Source organism: Pinus tabuliformis, chromosome 9, assembly GCF_031772625.1.
Source record: "Pinus tabuliformis cultivar Carrire ecotype Pingquan chromosome 9, CPIR1, whole genome shotgun sequence".
Lineage (NCBI taxonomy): Eukaryota > Viridiplantae > Streptophyta > Pinopsida > Pinales > Pinaceae > Pinus > Pinus tabuliformis.
In genome coordinates, this window is record NC_142307.1 from 248,092,392 (window position 1) to 248,119,084 (window position 26,693).

At 36.6% G+C, this 26,693-nt stretch overlaps 1 non-coding gene and 1 pseudogene across 1 annotated transcript; both read right to left on the bottom strand.

Annotated features, from left to right (window-relative positions):
- Positions 1-724: 724 nt before the first annotated feature.
- TRNAV-UAC (transfer RNA valine (anticodon UAC)) lies at positions 725-796 on the bottom strand. Its single transcript has one exon. It is a non-coding gene; the product is annotated as a tRNA-Val (tRNA).
- Positions 797-25,185: 24,389 nt separating this feature from the next.
- Positions 25,186-25,885, bottom strand: LOC149148122 (ubiquitin-conjugating enzyme E2 35 pseudogene; annotated as a pseudogene).
- Between the last annotated feature and the right edge of the window lie 808 nt (positions 25,886-26,693).

The window sequence follows — 26,693 nt, forward strand, 5'->3', positions numbered from 1 at the left end:
TAGTGACATTAAAAGTCCATTACCAATAATGATTTATAATGATGGATAGCAACTGTCACCATTTCATATGAGCAATGGTGATGGACCATAGCCTCTGTCACCAAAAACTGAACGTCACCAAAAGTGGTGTCTCCAAAAGTATTGGTGTTGTAGTGACATTCAAAGTTCATCACCAATAATGATTTATAATGACGAATAGCTACCGTCACCATTTAATATGAGCAATGGTGACGGACCATAGCCTCAGTCACCAAACACTGAACGTCACCAAAGGTGGCGTCGCCAAAAGTATAGGTGTTATGGCGACATTCAAGGTCCGTCACGAATATTTATTATAATGACTGATAATGACCGTCACCATTTCATATGAACAACAACTATTTATTGTCATGGATCTTTGATGGTCGTCACTATTGGTGTATATATATGGTGACATTCGTTCACTGTCACCAAAAGTATAGGTGTTGTGGTGACATTCAAGGTCCGTCATGAATAATGAATATAATGACGAAAAGTGACTGTCACCATTTCATATCAACAACAACGATTTATGGTTACGAACCTTTGAGGGTCATCACTATTGATGTGTATATGTGGTGGCGTTCGTTGACCGTCACCATTTCATATTTTTGGCGAGGGTCGAAAAATGTCACCAAAGCTCATTAGTGATGGTCAAAAGAGCCTTCGTCACCAAAAATTGATCATCGTCATTCCATATGGATGTTAGGGCACGATGGAATCGAACCACCAACCTCCTGCTTGTAAAGCAGGTGCTCTTCCATTGAGCTAGCACCCTTTAAAGAATTAGGCTTTTAAAAATTAGGCCTTGAAACTTCATAAATTGTAAATTCTACAACTTTCAATAAATTAAAGTCTCAACAATATTTTACTAAACAAGCAAAGCAACATCAAAGTTGCAGGTCCTTACCTAATAATTATGGAAGTTATGAAAAGTGGGTGGAAGGAAAAATAATTATGTATAAGAGAATCAATATGTTCAGTAATATATTCAATTAGAAGTGAAAATTTGAAGACATTTATAACCTATAAATGACCTATAACTAGCAAATGCACCAAATATTGCAAAGGAAATGTCATAAGTGGATAGCATATGGAAGAAGAGCATTGATGAAAACAAATGCAATATGTTATAGGTTGAGTGAAAGAAAAATCTCAATGTTGTTGTTGTTTGGTGTTTAGATATCTGAATGATATCTAAACTTTTGTGCAAATGTAACACGAATCTTTGGAAACCATGAATGACATATGATAATTAATATATATATATATATATACATATCTCTCTCTCTCTCTCTCTCTCTCTATATATATATATATATATATATATATATATATATATATATATATATATATATATATATATATATATATCCTTTACATAAACCAACATGCAATTTGGAATTTCACAAGTCCTCACTCAAAACATGACAACAACTAAAAAATAAAAAATTTGACTTGGACAGAAAGCAATAGCTTCACCTTCATTCTTGAGCAGCTTCTATTTATTTGAGTTTGACTTGTGACATTCTTTATCTGACAAGGAATCAAAATTGTCACTAATATTAAATTCATCGAACACGGATTTTGGATATCCCACAAACATTTTCATTTTTGTTGCCATCCCTGAAAACCATGGAGTTTCATGTCGATAGTAGAATAAGATGTGGGCCTGCTGCTCAAGAACAAATTCCTTATTAACCATTGTTACCTGACAGAAACCAAAGAGACAACAAAATATCAATGTACACAAAATCCCCTACTGAAATATAATCATAACTTAGCTAAGAAGTCCAAAAGATGTTCTTAATTAATAAACTTTTGTATTTGCAAATATTGTTTCTTTAGATTTAAAAAAGACTATGTTGTACAACGCTTCTATTTATTTATCCAGGCAATTATATCGAATCATATGTCACGCAGTAGCAATCTACAGTACCTAAAGTAAAAAGATAAATTTGCTCAAGAAAATAAATTTAGAAATAAGCTTTGAAAACTATGAGTTTGTCATCAAAGTTTTAATTAGTTTAACAACAAACTAGTTGGAGTTTGAAAATCAAAATCATTCATAGGAAACGAACAGGGCAATGGCCAAAGTCACTATTCATAAACTAGAGTCACTATTGCCATTGCAGATAACTGAAATTTGGGGAATGGTCTAATAATTAGATTTTATTTTCCGGAAGACTCATCAATACCATCATTTTTTTTCCATGGTCTATTGTGTCTCTAGATCCAGATCAGATAGATTTCCATTCTCAAGTTCTACCTTTCAAGTATTGATTTCTGGATCACCCTTTAAACACAATTCTACCACTCCATTTTATTTTGTTTTGTCAAGAGAATTGGTAGGACCTTCCCATCCTCTGTTTTACACCATCAATAACCATCCGTCAATGATATAAAGAATAATAGATACACAACAAAGGCTAAACATGCACTTGTTGTATACCTGTGTTCTAGGACTCATCTAACCTTATTAGTGAAAAAAACTCACCCTGACAAAATAAAATCCGCATGGAATTTACAAAACTTTTTAAAATCAAGCTCCAAGTAAACTAATCAAAATATGAACATCTTTTTAATCGATAAAATCTATGACTTAAAATAAAAGTGGCCTAGAATTGAATGTTAAATCAACCATGTCAAGTAACTAACATCGGGTGAGAAATACAAGCCATGCATATTGGATTAGTGAAAGAATTGATTTGATAAAGCTCAAAATCAAATAGATGACTTACAACTAAGAAACACAAATAAATGATTTAGATCTAAGACATGAGGTTGCCCTTTCAACCATGTTGTTAAATATCTCTTCTTTATGTTGTAAACCATTAAACTTTTTCTGATACCTGGTGGAAGTGGTATTGTAACATTAACCTCTGTTAGTTTGTGTCCATGACTACTTCTCAAGCTCCACTCCATTACCAGCATTTAGGGTTAGATAAGATACATGCAAAAACGATCAGCATGAAAATGAAATCTACATCCTTCTAAAAAAATGGGAGGAAAAAAATATCCACAAATTGAAATAGACTGTAGGATACCTCATTCCTACAACATGATTATCTTTTCATGAACAATTAAAAAAGAAATCACGAGAAATTTAATTTATGCCACATTTTGACAATGAAATATTTTGCATATTCTATGAACAATTGACGAAAAAATCAGCTAAAGCTTGTCAACATCAGGATTATAGTAAAACATAAAAGAACCACTCCAACACATATATAATCCTAAACATAAGTATCTATACATATAAGTATTTATTGAGGACATTGTATTTTGTGAAAATATGGAAGTCAAATCTTTGAAATAACACAATTTATGGTACCACTTCCTTATGAAGTCCATTCATTCGAGTATTTACGAAGTCCATTCAAGAATTTCTTCAAAGTTAAAACAACTAATATGTAGCCTAAAAAAGCTCAGATTTGAAAAGGAGATAACCCAAAGATGTAGATTATATATGTCACATTTATATATCCTAATTTCTAGACATTGAAATGACAATTTTTAGCATACTATTGTGAATTCAGCCCAAAATGCTAGAAAAAAATATTGATGGTTATTTTGCTAATATAGAAGTTTTATACATGCATTTATTTAAACAGTTAGCTTGCAATCTCAAACATATCTAAGGATGCACACAATACGTTGCATCTTTAGTGTTGGTGTGTGAACTTGAGACAACGAAGTCCAACATTTAACAATTTGCCTACAATATGCATTAGCCGAATAGGTGAACAATAGTATTGTAGGTATGTGTTATGAATATATGTATTGCGGGCCAATAAGAGTATTGTTGGAATAGTCATGTCCAACCCTTCCAATTTTGCCTATAATTTGCACTGGTCTAATAGGTGAACAATAGAACTGTAGGTGTGCAATTTGCATCACTTACCTAAATCCAACACCTTCAACATAGAAATTTCAAAGAATATGTCCAAAACTGGTAGGTAATTTTCGAAATGAAAGAGTTGGCTTGATTGTTTCTGGAAAATACTAGATTCTTACATTGTTCAATGTAAATTCATGGCACTTTTCCAAGCTTAGATGGAACAAAAAGGAACCAAGCTAGAAGGTTATTAAAATAATCCTTACTTAGCCAAGGTTTGTGGTTGATCTAAATATGTTAGATATACTTCCCAAAATAATCACTTCCAAATCAAGCAACAATTTCCCACAACCACCCATATCAACAGAGCAATTGTTGAACACAAGTTAGGGAAAATTTGGCCAAAAAAATAAATTAGAAACATGATTGACATCCTTAAATGTTTAAAAATTTTCAACTTGAAAAACAATTATTCCAGAGTAAATTTGAGAACACGATATAAATGGAATATGGTTGGAATAAAAAGATGCCTTGAGAATACGATATAAATGGATATAGATCCAAACACATAAACATGATTGAAATACAAAGTTTCCCAAAGGTTTAATGTATTCCTGCACTCTGATATAGTTTTTGATATGGATCTCTAGAAGGCACTAGCTTTATATGCTATGTAGACCCCGAAAGTTGTCATAGCCTTATCCTTGTCATACCATATTATTATGGCCTTACTGGTGTCTTCTGCCATGATCAAAGACTCAATATCTGAGCATATATTTCTCCTTACTTATTTAAGTAATTAAAAATAATAATGATAATTATAGAACTATTACCTGCACTGATAAAAGAATAACAATTGAAACACTAGTTCTAGGCTTCTAGCTCAATAATGGCTAGCCACAATTGGTTCACCATGAAGCCTCTACACCCATTGCATTACTATTAGATCTCTTACAACAAACAAAACAAGGAAATTATTACAATCTGATCCCTTAGTGTTGAAGAATTGTTTCACAAAGGCTGCCTCCACAACACCAACACCACAATGCCAACAACATTGACCTCCACCCTATGTTGTTCCAGTTGTTACTGTAACTATGACGTGTGCCCAAACTTCCTTACTTTTCAGCCAAGCCAATTGGATAGGGTGGCCACACCCAATGTTGGTCTTCTTGTATTATAAAAAGTATATACAATCCTTGGGAATTTGCATAATTCAATCATCCAAAAAAACTCGTATTTATTAGTTCCATTGTGCATATCTTATGGAAGTCAAATTATAAAGAATTCGTTAAACTTGCAAAACCTTATCAAGTGAATTTATGAAGTTATATTGTGTAATGTTTCACCTGTTTTGACGAGTAGAAAGAAGAGTACTAAGGAAAAACATGATGTGAGTGAGATATTTTAAGCTTACACAACAAAAAAACTTATTGTAGTTTTTACTCATGGAGAAAAACCACCAATCTCAAAGGAATGTTCAATTCAGGTAAAAATTACATATTTCTATTAACAGTTCAAGACATCAAAGCAAACAAGTAATATTTTTATTAACTAGTAAAAAAGGTACATACTTTTATTAATAGGTAAAACAAACAAGATTATAATGATGCCTAGATTGAAAATCAATCTTTGTATTTTGTTTGTAGCTTCATTAATCTTCGATGAAGAAGTGTTTTCTTCGTTTTTTTTTTTCCAAGTTGCCAAGAAATACAACCAGAATTTCTAATGTAGACTTCACTTTTGGACTGTCATAACCAAAATCCTTTTCTTGGATCTGTAAGACCCTCCACATGAGGGGATTAGCTTCATCATCCTTACCTAGAGTATGTTGTATCAAAGCTAAAAAATCACAAGCCTCTCCTGTAAAGAAAAGAAGTTTCATGAAATAAACTAAGAATCAAATAGAAAATGGACTTTGTAACCTAGAGTGTGGATCTCATGACATAGAATTGAAAATACATATGTCAATTACCAAGAAGAAAACACAACTCACCAAATGTAGGACTTTGTTTATCAAAGGATGCTTCACATATCCTCAAGGCTTCCTGAGCTAAATCTTCTGGCTCCCTATGCATCCCTAGATGATATGAAGTTGTTGCAAGACTTAGCATAGGAAATGAAACCTCTGGAGCATTAGGCACCAAGCTAGCTGAAAGTATTCTTAGACTCCTAAGAATATATTTTTTGATTTCTCAAACTTTCTAGATAAAGCATAAGATGTTCCTAGGTTCTGAAGGTGCACTGCCAAAGAAGGATGATCCCTTCCAAGGGCTTCCTCCTTTATGAGTAAGTTCTTCTCCCACAGTAGTTGGGATTCCTCTTCTCTATAAACGAGTAGAAGATAATGAGCACATCATAAGCAGTAACATAAAATTGACTAATGCAATATGATGTTCCTCGATAGCTTTCCTTTACCAACAACATCAAAGATCAGCCCAAATATGATCAATTTGAAGGGTTGTGGAGAAAAATTGAGAGCAAGTTGTCAATGCCCTTCCTCCTATGGATGCAAAACACGAAGGTGTTGATAGCGTTGCCACTGAGTCTATTTGGTTTAAACATATTTTGACCAAGTCTAGTTTTCAATGTTGTGAATGTCAGCATCGGGATAAAATTGGCAAGGGTCCAGAAAACAAAAAAATGGTAAAAATCGGGAAAATATCAGTAAAAATCGGCAAACATTGGCAAAATTAAGATACCATAAAAATATCTTTAAAAGTCGGCAAACATTGGCTAGGCCAAAAAATCGTGATTTCGAGATAAAATCGAGATGTTATCCAGATGTTTGCAACACTCGTTTTCAGCAAGAGAAACCTACTCTAATATGGGGCAATAATCAAAGTGTTATCCATGTTATCAGGCAGCCAATAGAGCATCAAATTCCCAAACCAGTAGAATTCCATATGCATTACATCGAACAATTGATTAATGATAGAATTATTGGTTTTCAGTATTGTCACACACTAAGATGCAGGTTGCTATCATCTTCACTAACCCTTGACAAAGTCTCATTATGTTCAACTTCATACCTTGCTTTGGGTGAAGGAAATTTTCCCTAAGGTGGGGGTAATCTCACTCCCCCTCTCTGATTCTTTTTTTGTTCTGAACACTTTGTACATGGTACCTATCATGACCTTGTAGCCAGGACCCATTTTGATATTTAACATATTTTCCCTATGCCCCCAAGTTGCACATATGATGGAGCATTGGTGTACATACATCATGTAGTTAATTTTATTTAGATTACAACATCTAATCCTGTGCATTTTTGACTTATCACTAATTGGTAGATGAATAGACCAACCACTTATATTTAATGCCATGCCCCTCTCACTATATTATAAATACAGATGATCTCTTGTAATTAAACATAAGACATATATTCTTTTTGTTAGTTCTGCATTTTCTATTATTATTCTATTTTGTGTGGATTGAAATATTATGATTGCCATTGTATCGCAATAGTGGAGATGATTCAGATTCATTTTATCATGATCTAGAGAGGTATGCTTCAAGAAATTAATTAATTTTTTCAAGTATCTTTCCATTTTCAATCCTTTTGAAACCTTCCGCTAAGACTGGAGAAAACCAAAAATATAATTGTTTGCAAATATTATAAAATTGGTAGTGCAAATTTCTAACCTGTACCATTTAAGAGTTCATTTACTACCATTTTGATTTACCACCTAAAGCAGTCACTAAACATTGTAGTGAAAGTGAACTTGAGAAGTAGCTTTCTACTAGTATTCGCACATGATTGCTAAGGAATACTGGAAGAGAGCTTCTTCTCAATGATGTTGTCAAAACACTATTTGTACTTCTCAATGAGAAAATATTATAAGCCAACATGGTGTTCAAAAAATAAATCTCTATGAAAATCCCATGCTTGTTTAGGGGTGCACACAGTTTTGTTGTCTTGTCATAGAGACACTTGGCAAACCAAATCCATTTACATATTGTAAGGCCTGAATCAACCTTAAAAACCTTTCCAAACCAACCATGGAATGTTAACTATGCATCCATACCCTCAGATCTATCCATGTTAACTTTGATGTTCAGTGTCTAATCACTATGCATAATTGACTTATTACAGCTTGGCAGGTGAACTACCCAACCACTTATATTTAACGTTGGGCTCCTCACGGTCTATGTGATAGATACATGTGATCTCCTTGTAATTAAACTTATTTAAATCCATGCTGACAAAGGAAGAACAACAACATAAGTCTTTATGTCAGTTTTTTTTCTTCTGTTGTTGTTTTTCCTTGCCTGTATGGAGCTCAAGCTAACAAATCAACCTGGTCAACACTCTTTGTTTTAAATGTGGAGGCCACAAAACTCGGAAAAAATAACAGAGACTCAAAACCAATTTAAGGAACAAGATTATCACTGTCTATAAAATCTATTGTGTCTAGAATACAAAGCAAGACCCTCCATTCATAACAAACTGGGAAGAGTCCCGCAATTAAGAATTTGATTGGCAGATATACCAACTAAGGATTTAATGTATTACCTAAGTGAACTTAAACCAAGTATGTACACTTTCACCCACTTAGAAAGTGGTAGAAACATTTCATCGCAATTTTCTTCAAGAGCACAATCATTAGCTGGAGAAGTCAACTCAAAAGAAGAAAAATCATATGAAGATCAAGATTCTAAGGGGAATGCTCATAAAACTAAACACTCCTAATGACTAACCGATGTGTATCTGGAACAAGAAATTTACAACCTTTAACATATTCTCGGTAGACAACAAATATGCAAACCAAACATTGTATGTACATTACCTTGCATTTTTCTTTGGGGGTTTGGGCCCAACATTTCTTGCAAAGACTCTAGGATAGCGAATAGAGGGTGTCCATCCTCTCAAGGCTTGTTCTGGGGACACCCCCTAGACAACTTTTGTGAGGAATGCAATTTTGAACATATTTGGCACAATTGATGGCTTTAGCCCAAAACTTCCAGTGAGGACCTCTCGAATGGATCATGCAATTTGTCATCTCCATCAAGCTATGATTCTTCCTTTCCTGTGGATAGTAGGGGAAAGTATGTTGTAGGGAATTTTCCTACCTTCATTAATCACATGAAGTCCACTCTCCATCAATAGTTCAACATGAATGACTTGAGGCTCCTTCACTACTTTCTTGAGATACAGGTCACTTGGTCTGCATCTAGGATAAGCATCTCACAAACTCAAGTATACCTTGGATCTCTTGAGTAGATTTCACATATTGGATTGCAAATCTACACCCACCCTCTTTTCATCAAGGGTCATGTTTTCAACCAAGTGTTTCCACTCCTTTGGTTGACGCTATGTGGTATCAACAACTCTTTTAGTTTGCATCTAGGATAGGCATATCACAGTTCAATTGTGCCTTTGATCTCTTTAGCAGATTTCAGAGATTGGATTGCATATTTACACCCACACCCTTTTTGTCAAGGGTCAAGCTATCAACCAAGTGTTTCCACTCCTTTGGTTGATGCTATGTTTTATCGGCAGCTCGTTGGAGGCATTTTGTACTTGACTCATAGTTGTCTAGATATCTCCTATGTAGTCGGTTGGTCTCCCAGTCATGAAGGAACCATAAGAGCTTCATTAGAAATCTACATTCAATATTATTCTGATGGTAATGCAAATTTAGTGGGTTATACTGACTCTGATTAGGTTGGAAATCTTGATTACTACAAGTCCAACTCTATGATCTATCTATGTCATTCATCTTGGATCTGGTCCTGGTTTTTGATCTAGGAAAGAGCAAGTTGTCAATGCCCTTCCTCGTATGGATGCAAAATATAAAGATTTTGATAGTGCCGCCACTAAGTCTATTTGGATTGAACACATTTTGACCAAGTCTAGTTTTCAGCAAGAGCAACCTACTGTAATATGGGGCAATAGTTAGAGAGTTATCCATGTTATCAGGCAACTAGTAGAGCATCAACTTCCCAAACCTATAAAAGTCCATATGAATTACATCTAACATTTTATTAATGGTAGGATTATTGATTTTCAGTATTGTCACACACTGAGATGCAAGTTTCTGACATCTTCGCTAACCCTTGACAAGGTCTCATTATGTTCAACTTCATACCTTGATTGGGGTGAAGGAAATTGTCCCTAAGGTGGGGATAATCTCACTCCCCATCTCTGATCTGTTTTTTTTAACACTTTGTACATGGTACCTATCATGACCTTGTAGCTAGGACCCATTTTGAGATTAAACATATTTTCCCTATGTCCCTAAGATGCACTTATGATGGGGCATTGGTGTACATACATCATGTAGTTAAGTTTATTTAGATTAAAATGTCTAATCCTGTGCATATTTGACTTGTCACTAATTGGTTGGTAAACAAGCCAACCACCTATATTTAATGCTAGGTCCCTCTCATTGTATTATAAATACAGGTGATCTCTTGTAATTAAACACAAGACATATCTTATTTATGTTAGTTTTGCATTTTCTGTTATTATTCTGTTTTGTATGTATTGAAATATTACGATTGCCATTGTATCATAACAGTGGAGATGATTCAGATTCATTTTATCATCATCTAGAGAGGTATGCTCCAAGAAATTAATTAATTTTTTCAAGTATTTTTCCATTTTGAAACCTTTTGTTAAGACTAGAGACAACCAAAAATAGAATTGCTTGCAAATATTGTAAAATTGGTAGTGCCAAGTTCTAACTTGTACCATTTTAGAGTTCGTTTACTACCATTTTGATTTCCCACCTAAAGCAGTCACTAAACATTGCAGTGAAAGTGAACTTGAGAAGTAGCTTTCTACAAGTATTTGCACATGATCACTAAGGAATACTAGAAGAGAGCTTCTTCTCAATGATGTTGTCAAATCACATGTTTGCACTTCTCAATGAGAAAATACTATAAGCCAAAATGGTGTTCCAATAATAAATATCTATGACAATCCCATGCTTGTTTAGGGGTGCACAAAAATTCATTGCCTTGTCATAGAGACACTTGGCGAACCAAATCCATTTATGTATCGTAAGGCCCTAATCAGCCTTAAAAATCTTGCCAAACCAGTGACTGAATTATCCTAATTAATTTTAGCTGTTTTTTGTAGACCATACGAATTACGGTATATAAAACTAAACATTGTGTTTTCCCCCAATTCCATCTGGAGAATGATTATCCCCTAGTTTTTCCTAGGTTGAAAGGGAATATTTATTAAATTTATGTAAGCAAATTTTCTAACAAATATATGTATAATTCAAGGAAAGGAATAAACATTGGTATAGTGTAAAGGATAAAAAATATGGTTTTCAAAGTTAGAGTTGAATCTCAATTGGAACCCCTAATACTTAATAAATGACACAACCACATATGATTGCTAAAAAATCACATCATTAATAAAGCGTTAAAACAGTGAGCTAATGTTAGATAACATTATAAACATTGCATAATTTCCTCGCCATGCAACTTCTTTTGAAATCTTCTTGTCTTTATTCTCTCATTGCTAGATGAATCTCTCCCTTACTTGCCCCTCTTCATCATACTTTTTCTCTTAGTACCCTCCCTAGGCAACAATATTTTCTTTCTAAGAAATTCATCTCTTATCTGACACCTTCTCCCCATGCCTCATCAACACACCAGGAGTCAATGAGGGGTTTCTTACTTTCAGGATCAAGGGAGCTCTAGAGCCCAACAAAGAGCATCAAACTTTGCCAAAAGGTATCTAGCCAATACTCCAAAATATATTAAGGAGAAATTACTCAGGTATAATGTGACATAGCTAGGGGATGTCATTGTTTTATAGATTTTGAAGTGCTTTGGGAAATAATTGATTGGGTTCCTGATACAAGGCATGCCAGAGTTTCCTATACTCAATACATATACATTTTTGACATCAATTAGCATTTGAATCTCTTGCTTGGCCATGTCTTGCTAGATTGAAATAAGTCCAAAAAGAAAAACCTAGATGTTCTCCTGGCAGTAGAAAGGAGCCAATAGTGATGGATGCTTCAAACTTTTTCAGATCCAAATGAAAATTTCCAATCATTTTAGTTTTTTCAGTTACTTTTGTCAATTTTTTATTTCTAAGTTCGCTGATAGATCAAGCTTTCTAGCCCTTTAGTATAGATTTTTTGTTTCTTTGATGAAATTTCAAAGACAATTTGTTTGGATGTTGGAAATTTATGGTTTTCTCACTAGTTTGGTTTCCCAAGTGGAAAACCAAGGCAAACCATAAACTGCTATGATGTTTTTCTTCAAGGCTTAAATAGATTTTTTCTTTACAAAAAATTAAAAATAAAAGACATGAAAAGTATTGCAAAGGGGTTATTTTTAAGGCAGGACCAAAACATGGCAAAAGTAAGCCAACAATTTCCCAAACCATGTGGGCATCCAAACTAGTTGCAAGGCTACCTAAAAAGCTTAGATTCTTTCGCAAGCAATAAGGCAGCTCAGTAGGCTGGTAGGCCTAATGCTGGGCATTCAAGAGGTATAAATAATGGGATATAGCACCTTGAAGGTTGAAGCCTAATTGATAAACATGACTATGTCATCAAGAATTAGGCTATGTTTTGGCCATCCTCTACTCCTTATGAGCATACTTAGATCCCAGCAAACCACAAAAAATCCTATTTCATGGAAGGGGAGAAAGACTTAAATTTACTCTCTAGAATCCATATGACCATAAAGAGTTACCAATTTTTTTCCAAGAAGAGTCAAAGAAGAAGCTTTATCCACACCTAAAAATAAGATTGTTTTTCAGTGAGTAGAAGAATCCAAAGTTTTTTGAAACCAAAACCATCTTATATGGCATCATCAACTAGAGCAAAACAACATAATGCAAAATCATGTGAGTAAGGTCTTCTTATTAAAGCCATACAAATTTGGCTATCAAGAAATCAAAATCCCCATAAATCCACATGTTGGACACCTGGATTCATGGGCATGCAAGCTTTCATGTCTGACATGTGGCAAACGGTCCAGCCCCAGCTACCCCTACATATACAACAGTCGAGGCACCAAATTTTTTTAAAAATTTGTTCAGATGTGTTTGATGTGTAAGAAATGTGTCCCAACAGATCAATAAAGTGTCCCAATAAGGAGGTTCCTCTCAACATGATTTGACTCAACGAAAAGGGTTCTAATATATCTGTGAGATAACCACAGCATGAAGGAGCTAGGAGGACATGTATTGGGTATGCTTTTGGTGTGTTTTTCTTTCCATAGGTTCGACCTTGAAGCTGAATGGCAGCTGCAAGTTAGGGAAGTGAAGATTAGTGAGTTTTCTCCATTGCTGAAGTATTGTAATCATTTCAGGAAGGCCATAGGATGTGTGAGTCTTGGACAAAGGAGCTGAAGGGTTGTTCTATGAAGAAAAATAGGCCGCATATCTAATCCCATGTACAATACACATGGAACCTTGGTGAGGGTTGTTTGCAACTTAGAACCTTAGCCAAATAAGGTTAGATTTTCCTAAAGGAAGGACCGTAACATTTGTCTCTAGATTTGGGCTATTTAGGCAACATATCTTCAAGCCCTAACTGTAAATTTTCAACCACAAAACTTGTCAATTCTTTGACTAGGCTTCACTGCTCAAATTATGGGATTGTCTTTGCCTCTTCATAATCAGCAAAGGAAGCCACTTTAAGTGAATCAAGTCTAAGATCTTTTGGAGCTTGTTGATTTTCTGCTTTGAATTCTATTGTCTATTGGTTAGGGCAGAACTTGTCTGTTATTATTTGAAGGCAGAGTTACAAACTTGTCTGGGCATTATATTTGGCATATGATCAGTGGTTATAGTCATCATCTTGGAAAGTCATCCTTGACATTGATTGTACTCACATTCTCTTTCTCTGTTGAACATTTGATGATTAATAATAATAAGAAGATTGATCAAGGGTTTTCCCCATCTTGGGGTTTTTCCTTGGCTTGAGCCAATTTATTGTGTCCTCATGTCTTGGCTTGTCTTCGTTATTTATTATACATGTTCTTCTCTCAATTATTTTCATCATGATAATGTTTCACATGATTGCTAATGAGTTAATAATTGGGCTAATGAGATATTGAAGCTTTTGTCTTCAGCATAGAACATGTGATCCTAAATTTAATAGTAAGTGACAATGTCGAAATTACAAGATGGTCTCCAGTATGAGGACAGTTTAGAGGGGTTGTCCAACTATAGTCCATGGAAGGAAAGGATCAAGTTGGTCTTGCAGGTCAACAAGATCAGGGAGTTCATTGAGAAAGCCATCAAGAATCCAACTAATCCAAAGGAATTGGAAGTGTCTAGGAAGAACACTGCACATGAGATGTGGATGGCTCTTCAAAAAAATTTCTAGATTAAGAACAAGAACCAAGTACTAGTATTGGAGGATAAGTTGAAGTCCACCAAGATGATATAGGGTGAAGGAGTGACTTTGTATATGACGAGATTGTCTAAGGTCAAAGATGAGTTTGTTGTCGTTGGTATGACTATTTCAGATTTTGATATGGCGAGGATAGCTTTGAAAGGGTTCACAAATTAATGGAAGCCCTTCATCAAAGGGATTGTTGCTAGAGATAGGTTTCCAAAGTGGAATGGGTTGTGGGATGACTTCATTCAGGAGTATTTGCGAGACGAGGATCTTCATCCGAAGAAGAGGGCTTCAGATGATGACATGGCATTTACGACATGAATGAAGGGTAAGCAGAAGAAGGACTTGAGTAAAGTTGAGTGTTTCAACTGTGGCAAGATGGGATCATTTTTCATTGAGATGTCCGATGAAGAAGAAGGGAGATGACAAGAAGAAGAAAGAGAAGTAAGCTGTTGGTGTTGCCACTTTTGATGAGATAGATGCTCTCACTAGGAGATTGGAGGAGGACAACTTTGCTATGATCTCTCATTTCTCGCAAGGTACTATCGATGACGATGGATGGTACATGGACAATGGTGCTTTGAAACATATGAAAGGGTCACAAGAGGTTTTCGAGACTCTAGCTGAATGGGACTTGAAGTTGCATAGGGTGTTGGGCGACAAGAGTCAGAAGGAGATCCAAGGATCTAGAGTTGTGCCATGTAGGATGGATACAGGACGGGTGATGCAAGTCTAGGATGTATTGTTTGTATTAAGACACACATATAGAGGCTCTATCTCCACACGTATTGTGCTTGAAGTTAGAGAGCATGGTCTATACAGGCTGACGGGAAAGCCTATGGATCATGGGAAGAAGAAGCAGGTGGAGCAAGTGCAAGTGCAGGCTTCAGAGGTACAGGTACAAGTTCTAGAGAAGAAGGTACAGGTTCCAGAGGCACAGAGGGAGTCGAGTTCTAGTGGAAGCTTGCAGATTCAGAGGGAAACTTTGCATCCTAAGAATAGCGTGTGATTAGTGGGGAGTAAGGGTGATTCCACATATACCAAGAAGGAATCATGGAGGGATTGGAAAATGATACAGGAGAAGAAATAGAAGCATGATGCTCCAATGACAGTGACACTTTTGAGACAGGCGTAATCCATGCTACAACGATTGATGTAGTGATGAGCGCCAAGAGTTGGGAAAGTGTTGCAAGTAGTGATGATGATTATGAGTTACTTCCTAGTCATGGAAGTACCACTCTCGCTAAGAGGGAGTGCTGAGTTTTTAGTAGCTTGGGAGGTACTCCAAGCCCTAGGTTTCAGGGTTTGGAGGGGGGAGCACCACAAGAGTCACTTATGGGCTTGGATTGCCCTTAAGTGATAAGAGTCATTGATATTATCTGTAACTGGATTGTCAGGAAAGCATCCAGAGATTGTATTCAGAAATTACTACTGCTTAATAATAAAAACCCTCAGAGTTGTTGCAGATGGGCAAGATCCTTGAGGAGTCCACCTCTTGGATCAATACCTTACTATGAGAGCCCAAATCAATAGTAGTAGGATGGACCAGTGCCATTTGGTGTAGAGGAGTTCTGGAGTGATAGTTGCAATGGCCAGGAGCGTCGGAGACTGAGAAGCGTAGAGTAGAGTTGGCAACAGTTCAATTGGCACAGAGTAGAGTCAGCAACAACGTAGAGTCTCCATAGGGTCAGCGTAGAGACAAGTAGCAGTCAGACTCCAACAACGAGATGCATCATACTAAACATAGTTAGTTCAATATTTGGGATACTTTTACGTTGTTGATGCAGTAGCAGCAGCCGTTGGGGAAGGATGCAGTGCTGGTAGTGGCAGGGCCAACATCAACGTGGATGCTGAATTTCAGAGGGAGTTGCAGTATGGATGCAGTGTTGGTAGTTGCAAGGTCAAAAATAGTACATATGCAACATTTTCACAATAGTTGGTGGACAGGATGTTAGACATTAGCAACCTAGAAAGAGATGTTGTGGAACAGGGTGATACTCCAGCAGGGTGCATTGCTAGAGAAAATTCCTCGCTAAGAGGGGTTGTTGATTTCTGGTAGCTTCTAATGTGCTCTAAGTCTCAAAATTTGCAGAGAGGGGCTTAATTATGGGTAGATTGTCCTCAAACAAGGTTGTTGCAGGCCTGTGGAGCCATTCTGAAGCATGACGCAATAATTAGAAGGAGAGTCGAGGCCTATATGAGGGCTAGAACATCCCAAAATTGCAACATACTAGCACAGACTCTCAAGAAAGGACTACTGCAGGTGTAAAGAGAAAGTCTGGGTAGAAAACAAGGGTTGGAAGTGACTATGGCCTTGCCCTTGTTGAAGAAAGGGCTAACTAGGTTCAATTTTCATAATGACTTATAATTATGATTTCATGAAAAGAAGAAACAAATGTATTTATTGTATTCCTTGCATCATGGGTTTCATGAGAAAGAAGTGTTTTTCATAGGTCAAAGACTTCTTCTTAATGTCTTTAGGTTTTGTTGTCTTGTTATGAATATAAGTAAGAAGTCATGAAGTCATGTTACACATGTCAAAGTTACACTCCAAGACATTGTCACTATCTCTCTTGCAGTTGGCTAAAAGAAGGACAATATTCTCCTTAAGGTAATGTTGGCCTATCTCCAGGATCTCATGTCGGCCTAAATGGCAAGCATAAGTCACTATATATATAGAGTAACCTCACCTCATAATGGTCAAGGAAATCAGACATATCTGATCGGAAACAATACAAATCTCAGAGTGAAGAAGATAAGGGTATTACAGTGAAGAAGGAAGGTGACTACAACTGCGTAAATGTCTTAAGGATTGTTGGACTAAGTCTGTCATCTAAGTGAAGGATAAAATTTTGTTCTAAGACAGTGGTAGCTATAGTTAAGGGCTATATCAAGCATTGAATGGTGATAAAAGAAGACCGAAGACAGAGAGGTTATCTTGGACCAAAAGAAGAGATCAGTGAGGGCCGAGGATTATATCTAGGGTTGCAAAAGAAAAAAAAAAGGAGACCGAGACTCTCCTAGTGACATTGTAATAATAGTGCGAAGAAGGAATGAAGTGATACAGTGCAAAGGAGGAAGACTGTGAAGAGATTTTATTTTTAGTTAAGGCTCCCATTGAGAGCCTTTAGGGATATTGTCATCTAGTCATAAAAGTCTAAAAGAGTCATTATCATGTAATGAAGGCATGTTACACATTGTAAAGAGTCATACTTGTCTTTGTAAGTAACCCTCCAAGACCTTGTCACTAGCCCTCACTCAAGTCGGCTTACAATGTAAGGATGATTTGAGAGAGATAATGGTGGCTTTACCCTAGAGATCATATCAGCCTAATGGGCATGGACAAACAAGTATATATAGCAGTGCTCGGCCTCAATTGGAGGAAATCAATTCGGTGAAGCAAGTCTCTCATATAAGTGTGCAAATCCTACTAGAAGAAGCCTCTACATCAGTGAAGCAAGAAGGAAGGATAGTGAAGATCGTTGTGGACTGTTTTGGGCTAGTTTACTCACTCACGTGTGAAGGTAGCAGATCCAAAGTTGTCAAGAGGAGGTAAAAGGATTGCAGTCACATTGAGGTGATCCTGTTTGGGTGGAAGAATTCACTAGAAGAAGCCGAGTAGAAGTGTAACGAGTCTCTCTCTTAAGGAGACTATTCAAGGAGTGAAATTATCTAGGGTTTATGTTGTAGGGTTACAAACCTACAATAAGAGGCTGAGAATTTGAAGGAAGCCAAGAAGAGGAAGAGGAAGACCAACTTTGAAGAGGAGGCTAGTGACTTGGTCTTGGGAGGACTCTAGTGTCAAGGGTATTTTTCATGGTCTTGGTATTAGTCAATTGAAGGTTCCATAAGAAGAATTTTGTTCGGGTTTTCCTCTCAAAGAGTGAGAGGTTTTGGGCCTTGGATGACTAGCCTATATACTATGTCTCTTGTCTCTTTATTGTTCATGATTTGGTAATTGTCTTGATGAAAATAACATGATAATAAGTCAAGAAAAAATATTTCAAGAATTAAAAAGACTCACAAGCAATTATCATAAGTAGAGAAATCATCTAATTAGTCATGCCCTAGATTTCTCAACATGATAGAGGCATGGATGCAAATTTTCAAAAGATTTTATGTTCCCAAGATAGTAGAATCTAGTCCTGCAATGGTTGATATGTGTCTATGACTCACATTCCCTGATACAAACTTACGAAAACAACATGCTTATCCCATGGAACCAATATTTCATGAGGGACAGAACATGACATCATTATGTACTCCCAAGTGGTAGTAAAGGATAATTTTCAAAGTTAATGGGCAATAATTATTATATTCCTATGCAATCTTGGATGGACAGATCTTGTAGCAACTTATGTCAACACTTACATGTGTTTGAACTTTGAAGCTACCGCTGATTTGCAGGTACCAAAAATTCTTGTTCATCCCATTAGTGATAGAAAACTCAACCTATGAATGCTGGAATTTTCATGTTTCATTATTTTGTGTGATAACTTTGCATAAGGGAAGAAAACATTGTATTGATGAAGTTTTAAAGTGGTTGCATTGGATCAATGATTTCAGGTAGCACCCTCATTTTTCACATGCTACAATAGGGTAGGAAAGGAATAAACTCCTTTGAGCTGCAGTGTAGCATGAATAAGCTCCCTTGATCACTAAATTTGATTTCATGTTGGCATAAATATATGACTTGTCTTTTGCTTTGTAAAACACAAAATTGTGTGGTGCTTTTACTAGAAGTGGAGGCCATTCTCATATATACATGACAAAATTCTAAGACTTTCAAGCACTCCCAAGAAGAGAACATCTCCGAGTTGGAGCTTGTATTACCCCGTATTTTGGCATAGGGTTAATACTAGTGAATTATCAAGAATTAACCAATTTGATGTTGGGATGTTGGATATAGAAATGTCAGCTATGTTTCCTGGATGTTGGATATATAAATGGTATCTATGTTGAATGATCAGACTGTTAAGGTCTTCTCCATGATGAAGAATATTCTCACAATGTTCTTTGTGAGGAGTCACTGAAATTGTTCAATCGACTGTAACAGAATGGGATGACAGTGGATAATTTCACCTTTTCCACTGCTTTTGCAGCATGCTCTAGTTTTGGATGCAGTTCCATATAATCATCACTAAATTTAGGCTAGACTCAAATATTTGTGGAGAATGGTCTTGTTGACCTGTATGCCAAATGTGGCAGCATAGAAGAGGTGTGCTTATTGTTACACAGGCAACTCATAAGTCTCAAAAAAAATAATTATTGATCGAGGTCCTTAGGGCAAGAATGTTGTTTTGGGTGAATATGACAAAGATTTGACCGAGATGGCTAGGCAAGAACCTAATTGTGGGGTCATTATATGTCTATGGAGCATCAAAGAGCACTCCATGGAAGGAACATCATCTTGGAATTCTATATAGTGTGAGTACAAGCAAGTTAAGAGAATTTCAGGAGTGGATTCCTAGGAACTCTCATGTAATGATTCTATCTCAAGTGTGATCCTACATTGGGAGAAAAAACCCTAGTGAATTCACTATTAACACAGTTTTGCATAGCTTTAATTGAATCTTAGTCAAACTCTTGCACTCTTTCCTGATTGCTCCACTTTCTAGGTTGAGTCTAACAACTTTTCTTAGCTTTTGAGATCCCATTTTCATTTGATCTATTATGCCATCTTTCAATCTATACATTCCATTCAGCTTGACATCATCAGCCACAAAAACAACATCAGCTATAGTCAATTTAATCCTTTATCTAGTTTTCCCATGCCTGAAAGGTCAAGCCAAGAAATGCACAAAGTTTAGGGCACAAGACATTTTATTGCTTGTTTTCACTTGTTTCATACTAAAATAAATTTTACATCTGAAAAGAAAGATGTGTTTAAAACATTCTAGATTAATGACACCAAAATAAAAATACACTCCATTGGTGACCATAAAATTTTAATAGGGCAACAAGGAATTACAATTATGAAAAAAGGCAAGGAAAGAAGGATTGAAAACAAAGAAACAGTTAAAATAGTGAGCCAATGAGAATGATATGAAGCCTAATTGATCAAGTTGGGACATCCAAGGTAAGTAAACAATAAAAATAAGATGCAATTAGCTACCTCTTGAGTTGGTTTAGTAGCCTCTGGAAGCTTCTCCTCTAGCACAGAGCCTTAATCATGCTCGTCTGATTCCACGGCCATTTCCTTAGGATCCAATTTCTTTGCTTTGGGACTCTCAGGAACATGGGTCGAGGCAAATCTGATGCCCTTTTTGGGTCTCTGGAAATTTTAGGGATGACTAGATCATCACAATCCATGTGTGCTAGAGCATTTGGCTGGTGACAACATATGATCTTAAGACATTTGATTTCCTTGTTGTAATCAATGTATTATTGCTTTGTTATCTACTTCTTTGCTAATCTTCGAATTGGAAAGGCACCTGTCATCTTCTTTGGTGAAGCCATTATCGCCCATGCCTTCAGCTTCCTCTTCCTCCATGGAATCCTGAACATATAGCCTGTTGAACGCCTAGCTGTGCTTGTCTAGAAGTATTTAGAAGTATTTTGAAGTGGCAAAGAGAAATGGAGGGTTTGAGGCTGGGCCATCGACCATGAATGTGGGAACCTTATGCAAATTCCCTCTTCCCTTTGTAGAACGAAATCACCACGATTGGAGAAACCGAAAATCCAATCCCTTGAATTCAACTAGATGCATCAGATCATATCTTCTACGGCATGGTTGCACCTTTCCTTCGCCCTTCCCTGGACACACACCTTGCAACGTGACATAAATAAACGAGGGAAATGGACATTTTTTTATATTTTAAAGACAAATATCGTGGGAAATCTTGAACATAAATGAAATACATATGCGTTTTTCAAGGGTAATTAAATGAAATAGGTAATTTTTTGCTTAATAGGGAAGTATTTCCAATTATTAATAATTATTAATTGTATGAAAATTGATGGGTTTCTATGTCATTAAACATTATTGGAGTGGATTTTGCTTGTGATATTAAATGTGAATTATGGTGAAATTAAAATAAGTTTTGTGTGGTTAAAAAGTGCAGCTAAGTAGTAATATGATGAATGATCATTACAATTAAATGTTTGGTTTAATAAGGATAAATAATTTATGGATATTTTTTATGATATTCAATATAGGGAGTCAACATGGAAAACGTGATAGTTTGGTTCCCACATGCTTTAGAAAATTGATATCTATTTGTCCATAAACATTATGGGTTGAAAAATAACATAGGCTCTAGAGTTAAGTTTGTTCCAACTTAGTTATATCTTGAACCAAAAATTGTTGTTGACCTCATGGATATGATTGGCATTTGGTGGCTTGTAGGGTAGTCTTGTTATGAAATAAATGGATGTAGTAGGTTAGGTAGGAGGAACCATTTCGGTGGAACTTGGCCATAAAGGGGACATCTATCTTTGAATATTTTTTTAAGAGAAAATACACCTAGTTGATTATGATTGTAAGGACATCACTTTAGAATCTAGGCTAGTGTGCAGACATTGACCAAAGAGTGATTAGTCAAACCCACAAAAGTATTATAGGTGCTTCTAGAGAAGTAGGTGTTTTTATGCTCTCATAGATGTTCCCCTAAGCTTTCCAACCATCTTTGTGCTCAAGGTGTTACCAGACTTCATTGGGTTTATGTGTTCCCTTCGGAGTTGTTCACAGCTGGCAGATGGAAAAGCGCCCATGATTTGGGCCTGTGGGGTTCTTTTGTTGTGGAGTGGGATAGTTTCACCAAATCCCTCATTGTCAGTGGTATTACACTATCTAAGGAGGATGATTCTTTTGAATGGGCCTGCAACTCCTCGTATGATCATGTCACAACTCACCATGCCTATTGTGCTATATCGAAAAGCTACCCTTTGCAAAGGGTTAGTTGGCGACATTCAAAATTATGGGATTGGCCTATTTCCCCTAAACTAAAATGTTTTATGTGGCTTTCCTTAGAGAACCGTATTCAAACTTGGGACTGTGTATTGCGGAAAAGTTTTCATGGCCCAAATGTCTGTGTTCTTTGCACAAAAGATTAAAAAATTGTCAATCTTTTATTTTTTAATTGTAACTTTTCCAAGTCCCTTTGAAATCTTGTTTTAGAAAAGTTCTTGTTTAATCTTATTTTAGAAAATGTTGCAGAGAAGTACCCAAAACACAAATATTTTGGGTATGATGATGGGTGAGGTCAAATCTCAAAAAGGTCTTGTGATTGAGACCCATGTTCAACTCTGGTATAGCTATAGTTGAGACCCGTGTTCGAATCCCAAACCTATACAAACATGTTTGATAACATGTTTACTATAATTAACTCGAAAGAAATAGTTGGCCCACCTTAGGAAGAACAAATTATGTTTTTTTTCCAAACATGTAAGTTGATATATTACAGTTTAATGAATATGTTTTCCTATTACCATATATGGTTTTATACTTTATGAAAAAAATCATCAAGACTTCACAATGTTATATAACTTAGTAAAAGATTCACCAAGACCTTACAAAGTTTTATTATTCAGTGCTAAGGCATACTAGAGTGTGAGGGAAGCATGCAGCCAAGATTTGCGAGGTGCCACGGTATGCCAATGTGTGCTAGGAAGTGTTAGGGGGTGTAGGGAAAACACAAGGGATCCCTAGGTCAAATTAATGCATGGAAATTAATTTATAATAGTTTGTGACAGGAAGTGTCAGTGAGTTCCAAGTGTGCTAAGGAGGGAGTGGAAAGGTATGCTAGGTAGTGATAATGCATGTTAGAGGCTAGGGAAACATGCCAAGATGTGCCAAGTGTTAGCGTGTGCCAATGCATGCTAGGGAGTGTTAGGGAGTTCCAGGGAAACACAAGGGATAACTAGTTCAAAATGCATGGAAATGAACGAATAAGAGTGTGTGATAGGGAGTGTCAATGAGTTTCAGGTGTGAAGGAGGTAGTGACGAGGTTATATTCTAGATAGTGCCAAGGCATGCTAAAGTGCCAGGGCATGTCAGGGAGTGCTAGTGTGTGTGAGGGAGTGCCAAAGAATGCGAAGGAATGGATGGGGTGATAACACGTGCCAAATAGTGCCAAGGGATTGTTAGATGTACCAAATGTTATGGCATGTCAACATGTAAAATATGTTTCTTAGTTGTTTTATGACTATCGTTGGATGTGAGCCTTGACTAGGCAACTTGTAACTTGTTAAGTGGGATAAGTTGAAATTGGACATGAGTAGCCTAAGATGAGTTATAATAAGTTCTTAGGTGAACACAACACATTATAGTTGTAGTAACCATAACTTGGTTGAGTTGTTGTAGTTGAGGCAAGAATTGGTTGGGTTCCCAAGTCCCAAAAAAGGTAAGGGTAGTTGTGAGGGCAAGATAGCTAAGGAGTGTTAGGGCATGCAAAGGAATGAAAAGGCATGCTAACACATGTCGAATAGTGATAATGAATATTGAGGAGTATTAGGGAGTGCCAAAACATCATAAGGGAGTACTACGTCAAAATGCACGGAAATGAACGAATAAGAGTGTGTGCTAAGGAGTGTCAACTAATTCTAGGTGTCTCAAGGGTAAAGTGCGTTAGGACAGGGTAAAAATAGGACTTGTAGGAGGCAAGCCTATGGTTATGAAAAGGGGTTGGAAAAAGTAATTTTAACCAAGGCATGCTAGAGTGCCAAGGCATGTCAGGGAGAGCTAGGGTGTGTTAGGGAGTTCCAAAGCATGCCAAGGAATGAAAGGGATGCTAACACGTGCCACATAGTGCCAATGGATTGTTAGACATGTCAGGTGTTATGGCATGTCAAGATGTAAACTATGTTGCTTAGTTTTTTTATGGCCACAGTTGGACGTGATCCTTGACTTGGTAAATTGTTAAGTGGGATGAGTTGAGATTGGACATGAGTAGCCTAGGATGAGTTATAGGTAGTTCTCAGGTGAATAAGGCATAGTCCAGTTGTAGTAACTATAACTTTGTCAAGTTGTTGTAGTTGAGGCAGGACTTGGTTGGGTTCCCACGTCTAAAAAAAAGTAAGGTTAGTTGTGAGGGTATGATAGCTAAGGAGTGTCAAGGCATGCCAAGGAATGAAAAGGCATGTTAGTTGTGAGGGTATGATAGCTAAGGAGTGTCAAGGCATGCCAAGGAATGAAAAGGCATGCTAACACATGTTGGAGAGTGTCAATGCATGTTGAGGAGTGTTAGGGAGTGCTAGGGGAACACAAAGGTCAAAATTCTTGGAAATGATCGAATAAGAGTGTCTGCTAATTACTGTCAGTGAATTCTAGGCATCCCAAGGATGAAGTGTTTTAGGAGAAGCTCATAATAGAACTTGCAAGAGGCAAGCTTATGGTTGTGATAAAGCATGGGCAAAGTAGTTTTATAGAAATGAATAGTTTGGGTTGGGCACAACATTATTTTTCAATGACTTGGTTGAGTTCCCAAGTAAAAAAAAAATGCTATCTACGAAGCCATGACAACTAGGGCGTGCCAAGGTGTTCCAAGGAATGCCTAGAAGTACTAACACATGCTAGACAATTCCAAGGCATGTTAGGTATGCCAATACATGCCAAGGGATAAGGCATGCCAAGATGTGCCAAGTGTCAGGGTGTGGCACCAATGCATTTTGGGTTGTGTTATAGCCAAGTGCTAGGGAAACACAAGAGAGCACTAGTTTCAAATGCATGGAAATGAATGAATAAGAGTGTGATGGGGAGTGTCAACCAGTTCTAGATGTGTTAGGTGTCAAGGAGTGATAGGATGTGCTAGGAAGTGCAAAATCATGCCAGGAATGTAGGGAATGCTAACATGTGCCACATAGTGCCAAGTGATTATTAGATGTTTTAGGTATTATAGAATGTCAAGATGTAAAATGTTATAAATGTTTGAGCTTCTGCAATGTCAACACTTTGGTTTGCTATGATTTTTTTTAATGAAGTAAACAGGCATACAAAACAGCACGGAATTCAAAACCCTTACATGTCTATAGATTGAGCTTGCTAGGTTAGACAGAAAATTTGAATCACTTGTAACTTACACATTAGAACAGTACTATGGAATGAATCGATGTAGAATGTCAGGCCCCACTTGCATACAGCCTTGTCCATTCTTTTGTTGTTTCCACAGCCTCAATTTCATTTGTCTTCCAGTGTTTTGCAATGTTTTCAGAAAGAGGGTCATCTGGATTTGGTGCACTTAACAGTGCTTGTATACTCAGTAAAACTGTTCGAATTTGCAATGCTGGACTCCACTTGTCCTTGAGAATATCAAGGCATATGCGTCCAAGCTTATCAATATTTGGGTGGTAAATCTTTGTCAAAAACGAACCTTTGGTGCTGCCATTGGATACTCCTCAGGCAGAAATAACTCCAACTTGAAAACACCCCCTTCATATGGAGACTGAGATGGACCAAGAATCATCACATTAAAATACCGTAAATTGTCCTCAGATGGAGAAGCACTTATACCAGGTGTTGGTTCAGTAAGCAAGCGTTGAGTTTCCTTTATGATTCTGCGAGGCAAATTACTGTTCGACATAGCTGCAGGGTAGAAGAAAGAAAGCCCTTCAAAAGAGAATCGATCTGAACCTTATCGTTCGTTTGAAGCTTGATGGACCAAACCTCAGGCTCTATTTATGAAGAAACCCTCATTCTGTCACAGCAAGAGTGAAACCCAACGATAATAATTAAATGCATAAAATAATGGTAAAATGGTCCAGGAATTCCATATATCTAGATGAAGTGCAGATCTCGGGTTCTCATGAAGTTTCGAACGACTGTCACAGGAAAGGATCTCGGATACCACAGTGATGAATTTTTGGAAGTCTGTCCATGGTGCAATATGTGGATACCTCTGTAATTTAAGTGGATGATCACAATATTTTGGATCTTTGAGATCTTAGTGATCTAGGACATCAGAAGATCTCAGATAACCCATGTTTCAGACTAATTACATTTTTTTTTTTTTTTTTGATGTCCAAAGCTACAATTTATAAATGGTCGAGTTTTATAAAAAAAGCATTCAACAACAATACAACCAGCCTTATCACAAAACAAGCTTATTTTCTACAAATCTGTCCCTTGAAAATTTTACGACCTAAATACTAAAATCAGAGAAGAGGCAAAGTTAAATATCCTGTAACCTGATGCAAAAGCTTCAATTTTGGATAACAGCTTAAATATGAATAATGACTTTCAGTGTCTAAAGAAAGGCATGAAAATATTTACCAAACTTCCATGATATAGTTGATCAAAAGGCAAAGCCATAGAGCTTAAGGCACCCTTCAAATGAAGTGTGCACTTTGGTGTCTACTCTGAAGTCTGTGGCTTCTTCAATCAAAGCCTGAAAGTTGTTACAATATCCTCTATTACAGGAAGATTTTTTTACAGCGGAGCAGTGACATTTTGCAGAATTTGCACAGATAGAATTAACCTAACTATGGTGAGACGTCATACAGTCCAAAACTAAAGCAACCAAAGTCCTGGACCATGAGCGAAAGTTGAGGCATACAGGACAACGAACCAA